Source organism: Crinia signifera, chromosome 9, assembly GCF_055691185.1.
Source record: "Crinia signifera chromosome 9, ASM5569118v1, whole genome shotgun sequence".
Classification (NCBI taxonomy): Eukaryota; Metazoa; Chordata; class Amphibia; order Anura; family Myobatrachidae; genus Crinia; species Crinia signifera.
This window is the reverse complement of record NC_139225.1, coordinates 142879617-142888313: the sequence shown is the minus strand read 5'-3', so window position 1 is coordinate 142888313 and position 8697 is coordinate 142879617. Positions and strand designations below refer to the sequence as shown.

The following is an 8697-nucleotide window of genomic DNA, read 5'->3' as shown; positions in this document are numbered from 1 at the left end:
TCTGCAGCAAAGCAATAGTAACTAGTATACAATACCTATACTTGGTCACAGATATACAGTAATATACTAGTAAGCCCGCTCGAGGCAAATGCTTCGAAAGCTAGTAGATGTAGTTTCACTTGCTGCCAACAGGTGGCGGTGTTTTGGAGTCGCATGGACAGAGGGAACATGTAAAAAGCGAGAGACCCTTTAAAGTTGACTGCAAGCGCTGACCCCCATCATTGGCCGGGGGACAGAATTCGGCCCACTACGAGTGTGTCTGAATCACCTCCTTGGTAAGATGCAAATGAATGCTAATTACAGTAAGTCAGACGGGCATGCCGCAAGCTCTGATAAACAGCCCGTTCTACATTTACACACATCCTTGCTCTTAGCTCACTCATCTCTGCTTGTCTAAATACTTAATAGTAGTATTATACTTCTTAGAACAAGGGCCGATTAGGCAGGAGAGGAGTTAAGACTCCTATGTTTTTCCTGTTATGGTCATGTGACATCCTTGTCACAAGCCGTAACTGTATGGGGTGATTTGTTAGTCATCTTTAGGGGCCAATTATATTCAGTGGGTGGTTCCCTTTGTGGTTTAGTTTAAATAGGGATGGGGAGGAGCTATAAGCTAGAACTCATTTTTTTTTTTTTTCTTAGCGAGTTTGTCCTGCGTTGTGCGAGGGGACCTGGGCGTGGCTTGTGTAGTTAACATCCAGACTGGCCCATGAGGGTTAGGTGAGCCCCCACGATGATCGATGCATCAAAAGGGGGGATGTTTCAGTCGTTCCCCAGAGCAGGGTGTAGGTTACAAAGCTGGAATTGGGATGCAGCGTCTCCTGGCCACCTTTCCTCGTTATGGCAATTAATAATTTGAATAAAAAGCTGTGAGCTTTTATCCAAGCAGTACTGTGCCTGTGTTTTTTTATTATTAAATAAGGTTCTAAGATAATTAAGCGCATGAGTATTGTTGTTTATTGCTAGGTTAGTAGGTTTTAGGTGATTTACAGTTATGGGTTCAAGGTTTGAACGGTTTTAATAGGAATAAACTTATGGAGCTCTTACTTATTTTAGTTATATAAAAATAATGTTAATTTTATGTTAAAAAAAACATTTTCTACAGTCCCAATACGCGATTTTTCTGGTGGCCCGAGTAGACTGTTGTCTTCTTCAAGTAAAATTATGGATATATGGTAATATAAGGGTAGATTTATGAAAAATTCTAAAAATGAAAAGCGCTGATGTTGCCCATAGCAACCGATCAGATTCTGTCTGTGATAGAGAAATGCTAGCTACAGTAGATTATGTTCATTTTTAGAAGCTGTAGTAAATCCCTCGTAGTGTAATGTTTCTCTCGCCCTTCGTTCCAAGGAGATTGATAGAAAGTAATGTGACGGCAAAAGTCTCCTTCTTTGGAATCTGACATTGACCTTGGGAGCAGAGTAAGTGGGGAAAGCTTAGTAAATACAGGCTCAGCAATCAAGATAAGATGCTGATAGCTGTCCGGCAAGGGCGTTCTATATTCCTAGGTACAATGAGACATAAGACCAGTTGGCAGAGACACCGTACAATAAGACATAAGACCAGTTGGCAGAGACACCGTACAATAAGACATAAGACCAGTTGGCAGAGACATCGTACAATAATACATAAGACCAGTTGGCAGAGAAACCGTACAATAAGACATAAGACCAGTTGGCAGAGACACCGTACAATAAGACATAAGACCAGTTGGCAGAGACACCGTACAATAAGACATAAGACCAGTTGGCAGAGACACCGTACAATAAGACATAAGACCAGTTGGCAGAGACACCGTACAATAAGACATAAGACCAGTTGGCAGAGACACCGTACAATAAGACATAAGACCAGTTGGCAGAGACATCGTACAATAAGACATAAGACCAGTTGGCAGAGACACCGTACAATAAGACATAAGACCAGTTGGCAGAGACATCGTACAATAAGACATAAGACCAGTTGGCAGAGACATCGTACAATAAGAAATAAGACCAGTTGGCAGAAGCACTGTACAATAAGACATAAGACCAGTTGGCAGAGACACCGTACAATAAGACATAAGACCAGTTGGCAGAGACACCGTACAATAAGACATAAGACCAGTTGGCAGAGACACCGTACAATAAGACATAAGACCAGTTGGCAGAGACATCGTACTATAAGACATAAGACCAGTTGGCAGAGACACCGTACAATAAGACATAAGACCAGTTGGCAGGGACACCGTACAATAAGACACAAGACCAGTTGGCAGAGACACCGTACAATAAGACATAAGACCAGTTGGCAGAAACACCGTACAATAAGACATAAGACCAGTTGGCAGAGACACCGTACAATAAGACATAAGACCAGTTGGCAGAAACACCGTACAATAAGACATAAGACCAGTTGGCAGAGACATCGTACAATAAGACATAAGACCAGTTGGCAGAGACACCGTACAAAAAGACATAAGACCAGTTGGCAGAGACACCGTACAATAAGACATAAGACCAGTTGGCAGAAACACCGTACAATAAGACATAAGACCAGTTGGCAGAGACACCGTACAATAAGACACAAGACCAGTTGGCAGAGACATCGTACAATAAGACATAAGACCAGTTGGCAGAGACATCGTACAATAAGAAATAAGACCAGTTGGCAGAAGCACTGTACAATAAGACATAGATCTCATCTAATAAAAAAAAACGAGATGCGATGATATGCCATATTGTATACAATTTTGTATACAATAATTGTAACGTGTATGGGCACCTTAAAGCTGTGTACACACTGCTGCAATTAGGCATAAAATCGCTGGCAAAATGGTCGCTCAGCGACCATATTGCCAGTGATTTAATGTGCAGCCAGCGATAAATGGCTGGGAGCGCGCTCCCGCGGCCAGCCCTTCATGGTCGCTGGTCGCAGGAGCTTGCTCCTCCGATTCTGCCTAAAAATTGCTGGTCGCTGGTGCACAAAGCACTGTGCACCAGAGACCAGCGATATCTAGCCTCCAGCGCCGGCCGGGACCCGCACACCCGCCCTGTCACAGCGTGACACGCCGGCCGGGACCCGCCCACCCGCCCTGTCACAGCGTGACACGCCGGCCGGGACCCGCCCACCCACCCTGTCACAGCGTGACACACGACCACCCCTTGCTTCCTCCTGCGTCCCTGCCCGCGCATACAGCACAGAAGCTGCTGCGCAAATCTCCCCCCCCCCCCCCACTGTGCCAGCACCCACACCTCCTGCGCGCCCCACTAGCCAGTAAGTGCATAGGCTGTCTTTAGAGGGCATTGGTGTTGGGCAGCATGATTATGTTCATGCTGCCCATCAATGGTGATTTGCACCATCGATGGGCAGCATGAGCATTACCATGCTGCCCCACACCAATAGTATGTGACAACCAAAAAAATGAAGGGGGCATTGGTGTCCGGCAGAATGATTATGTTCATGCTGCCCATCAATGGTGATTTGCACCATCGGTGGGCAGCATGAGCATTACCATGCTGCCCCACACCAATAGTATGTGGGCTCAAAATAAATGAAGGGGCAGTGGTGTCGGGGTGGCAGGGGCCGCACGGCCGTCTTGTGCCCCCACACCCCTGGCAGGAGCGGGGCACTAGCGGCTGCTGCCGCTAGATTATCCTGCCCCTACAAAGATGACCCCTGCTACATCTGTATATACACCATATACACTTTTATTCCCTTCCAGAAGGACTTCCCACAACCCATGTCAATCATAAATGAATTTAAATAGAGGGTAATAAAAATCGAGTCAAAATTGCTAGCAATTTTCAGGGAAAATTGCTGGTCCCTCTGAAAAACTGGACACTGAGCAATATATTACTCAGCAATATATTGCAAGCAATATATTGCTAGCAATATATCTCCCCCGTGTGTACACAGCATAAGACATAATACCAGTTAGTACAATAAGAAATTAGACCAGTTGAAAACCGTAGTAATTGATAAAAAGTAAATATTTCACACACATGGTCAGAAAACAAAGCAAGATAAGAGCACTGAGCCAGGAGGCCAACACTATGCTAAATGGGTACATTCTATAAAATAACAATTAGAAGCTTGTTATTGGCAACTTTTCTACTTGTCACCTTAAGGCTACATATCCCTTCAAAATGTTCTGCACTACAAAGCAGCCCTGCCCAATCTTATATTTATGTATGCTGTCGGGAACTTAAGGGAAATTCATACTCCTGGTTAATCTGTGACCGGTATCCTCTTTGGTTTTGATGGAGTTTGTTGACCAAAAGGTTTATAGAACCTGGTTTTCCTCTGTGGTGACAGAGTGAATATTAGAGCTAAAGGTACTTGTTTCCTAGCACGGCGCCCACAATTTTGATCTTATTACATCTTATACAATTGCATCGCATCGCATGCAATATAGCGGCATGCGATGCATGCGATCCAATTTTTAATTGTACAAGTACCCTGATGGGCGCTTTCAATGTTAAATGCAACCCAATTGGAAACGCCACCCCCAATATCAATGCCAACCTAAAGCGTGGCGAGCGCAGCGAGCCCGCGGGGTGCGGCGGTACGCGTCCTCCGACCTTTTCATACCCCCACTATCCACGACGGCGTGGAGTTGAGCTTGTACAATTAAAAATCGCATTGCATCGCATGCCATTTGCTGGCATGCAATGCTATGCGATATTTCATTGTACAAGCACTCCTGTTAGTTTAACATGAATATCGCATCGCACACCACTAAGTACGGTATGCGATGGGCGCCGTGCTAGGAAACAAGTACCGAGCTAAATGTTCATTGGTTTGAATTAAGAAATAACTTGTAAATCAGGATACAAAGAGAAGCCCTTATTATTCCCTGGAGATCTTTCCCTTTTTCGCTCTCACCTGCAGGAACTTACTAAGGGAGGAGCCATTGGTGAATCAGCTGAGGAGCACCGGAAGCAGGACCAGCAGTAGGAGACCAGTCACGGGTCCACGACCTGGAAAGAAATTATATAATGTCCAGTGAGCTCTGTACAGCTTGACAAGGTCCACCATTGCTGTTTGTCTGAGCCAGAGGAAGATATCCAAAGTATTTCCAGGCAGAGGCCAACAGGGTGTGCTGGAACTTGTAGTCTGCTACCCTTACCCTAAGTCATTGTGGAACTATCACTAAAAGAATGGCAAAGACAATCATCAATCAAAGAAACAAGTCAGAATTACTGTCAGGGGTGAAACTCCGAGAGGCAATGGAGGCGCCTACCCCCGGGCTCTAAGCCCTGAATGGGCACCAAACCCCAGCTGGCCTCCGGGTGACTGGGATGAACTTACACCTCTGATTACAGCTGGCAACCTTGTGCATAGCATCCAAGACTATCACAGAAGCCTGCACCACGTGCTTCATCGGTGACAGTAGTGAATACTTTCCCCGGCCACCTGCATGCCTAGGCCTTTACACACAACACAACCAACTGTGTAAATAACAACAGTCTATAAGTGAGCAGAACAATAACAGTCTGCACTGATGAGGCTATTAAGGGATGAAACAGTCTGTCTACTGGTGGAAGTTCTGTGCCAGCACATTCTTGCACCAGATTCTAAAAGATAGGTGCATGTGGCATTGACGTAAAAGCCTGCTAGTTGCATCCCGTTACATGGTGTTACTTTATGGAGTGGCTTATTCGCAAATAAATATGATCTCCTAAAGGGTGGTGAGCATATAATTGCCTCTTGGCTGTACCAGACTCTTCAGAAATTCTCAGTATGTGTGCCAGGCAAGCAGATTACACATGTACTGGAGAACTGAAAGTCCAATTCTACAAAACTAACACAAAAAAAACCCATAATAGTATAAGAACCACGGTTCCCCATGCATCTGCTGCAGCTGGCAGTAACCCTTAGATAAATAATGTATCAGCAAGAATCTGTGGTTTACTCATTCATAAACCATCACTCCCATACAGTATATCTATATTGTCCCTAGAACACTACTGGTATAATTAGAATTAAAGTCCATTGTTTTGGACAGATCTTTACTTACATAGACTGGATTCTCCGATGGAGCTGGTCACAGTAGTGGTTGATGCAGATTTGCTACAGGTTGATTTATGAGGGTACACCACTGTGGTATTTGGGGCCACTGTTCGGGCACTAGTCTCATTGCCTGAAGATATTACTGGTCTACTATTAGTTGTTGTCTTCAAACTGGTTCTAGAGCTAGTACTGGTGGCAACTCTAGAGTTAGTACTGGTGGCAGCTCTAGAGATAGTTGTGTGTATCTTGCTATAGGTACTGCTCAGAGTAGTGGGGGGCTTACAAGCTACTTTAGCAATAATAGACACCGCTGATGAACCCATGGAATTTGAAATGGAGATTATTTTTATTGTTTTGAGGTTTACCGTCACTGTTGCTATGTTAGATGACCCACTAATATTATGGAGTTCTTTACTCATTGTTTTATTAACAGTATCTATAGTCAGCAGTAGCTCCTGATCATAGACATCTGTGGAACAGAGGAGAGTATTGCCAGATTCTGTCTCTTTGACCACCTTTACAGACAGTTCTGGCCATGTACAGGAATTAATGGTGCCACCAGATCCAGAGGACACCGGGGCAGTATCGTTACATGGGGAATTTGGCCTGGGCCTCTGAGCTTGTACGGTCAAACGGAGTTGGGACGCTGACGGTTCTTCCACGTTTGATGATATAATCTTTGTGTTGTTGTTCCCTGGTTGGGGTACGAAAACTGTAATATGCAATGTGACAATATCAAGTGTAGGTGAAAGCTCACTGATCGTCTGAGTCTTCTCCTTGCTCACGAGTGGTTGTTCGTTTAAAGGGTCGTTGGATTCAGTCTTTATGGCTGAAAAAAATATATCATTATCCAGTATTATGTTTTATTAAGGGGACATGTATTAATTACACAAGTTTTCAGCCGCAATATAATATTCTGGTGCTTAAATTAAATAAGGAACTCAAACCCTGTTTACTGGAAGAACTCTGACACTGGACCAACCAACCCAGGTAGTTTTTCCCTTTAAACTGATTGCAGCTTTAAGAAAGACATATATTAAACCTTCCCAAGAGGACAGATGATTCACAATAAGTGGTGGGATATACTCTTACCAGGATGGTATGCTGTGTGCCACAATGTTGTGTAGGACCTCCTGGTGGCTATGTTAAGGTCTAAGGTTACTGTATACGGTTGAAGATTGTATTATGTATACTCAAATGACTAACGAGAAGAATTCTAGTAGAACTAAAGGAAAATCAGTAATGACATAGTTGCAATGGAATTATTAAAAAATATGGAAACAATAAATGAATGATGTATCTATGAAAACAATAAGTTGTGTACATAAAATATACTTCACACTGTTCCAATATTTCTTTTCATTTTTTCCCCCATATTCGCACTTCAATCCCTGTATCTAATAATACGCCATCATTTCTTCTTCTGTTGCATCTTTTTAACTCTAAAAGCATATTTTATCATTTTGAGAAAGAATTTGTGATAAATTATATAATTGAGTATCTACTGGCACCACGGTAATTGACATTGATTCTTGGAGTGCTAAACCACAGCCCCGATGTTATATATATATATATTTATTTATTTATGAACAGTTTCTTATATAGCACACACAGATTCCGCAGCGCTTTACAGAGTATAGTTGAACATTCACATCAGTCCCTGACCCAATGGAGCTTACAATCTATATTCCCTACCACACATATAGACGCACACACAGAAAAATGCTAGGGTTCATTTGTTTAAAGCCAATTAACCTACCAGTATATTTTTGGATTGTGGGAGGAAACCAGAGTACCCGGAGGAAACCCACGCAAGTACGGGGAGAATATACAAACTCCGCACAGTTAGGGCCATGGTGGGGATCAAACCCATGACCTCAATGCTGTGAGGCAGTAATGCTAACCATTACACCATCTGTACTGCCCCAATATATATTACACTGGGAACAAATAACAGCTACTTATCTTCTAAGAGTATATTATTGATGTTTCCCGAACTGGACCATTCCCCCGACATAAAACATAATTACATTGTACATGTGTAATGTGCACACCAGAGGGTATCTGTGTAATGTGCACACCTGGGGGTATCTGTGTAATGTGCGCACCTGGAGGTATCTGTGTAATGTGCGCACCTGGAGGTATCTGTGTAATGCGCACACCTGGGGTATCTTTGTAATGTGCGCACCCGGGGTATATGTGTAATGTGCGCACCTGGAGGTATCTGTGTAATGTGCGCACCTAGGGGTATCTTTTTAATGTGCGCACCTGGGGGCATCTATGTAATGTGCGCACCTGGGGGTATCTGTGTAATGTGTGCACCTGAGGGTATCTGTGTAATGTGCGCACCTAGGGGTATCTTTGTAATGTGCGCACCTGGGGGTATCTGTGTAATGTGTGCACCTGAGGGCATCTGTGTAATGTGCGCAGCTGAGGGCATCTGTGTAATGTGCGCACCTGAGGGCATCTATGTAATGTGTGCACCTGAGGGCATCTGTGTAATGTGTGCCCCTGAGGGCATCTGTGTTATGTGCGCACCTGAGGGCATCTGCGTAATGTGCGCACCTGAGGGCATCTGCGTAATGTGTGCACCTGACGGCATCTGTGTAATGTGCGCACCTGAGGGCATCTATGTAATATGTGCACCTGAGGGCATCTGTGTAATGTGTGCCCCTGAGGGCATCTGTGTTATGTGCGCAC

The 8697-nt window shown here is 44.1% G+C and overlaps 1 long non-coding RNA gene across 1 annotated transcript; it reads left to right on the top strand.

The window, feature by feature from the left end:
- LOC146036735 (uncharacterized) lies at nt 1-7349 on the top strand. Its single transcript, XR_014460947.1, has 2 exons — nt 1-275; nt 4876-7349. It is a non-coding gene; the product is annotated as an uncharacterized LOC146036735 (long non-coding RNA).
- The last annotated feature ends 1348 nt before the right edge of the window (nt 7350-8697 follow it).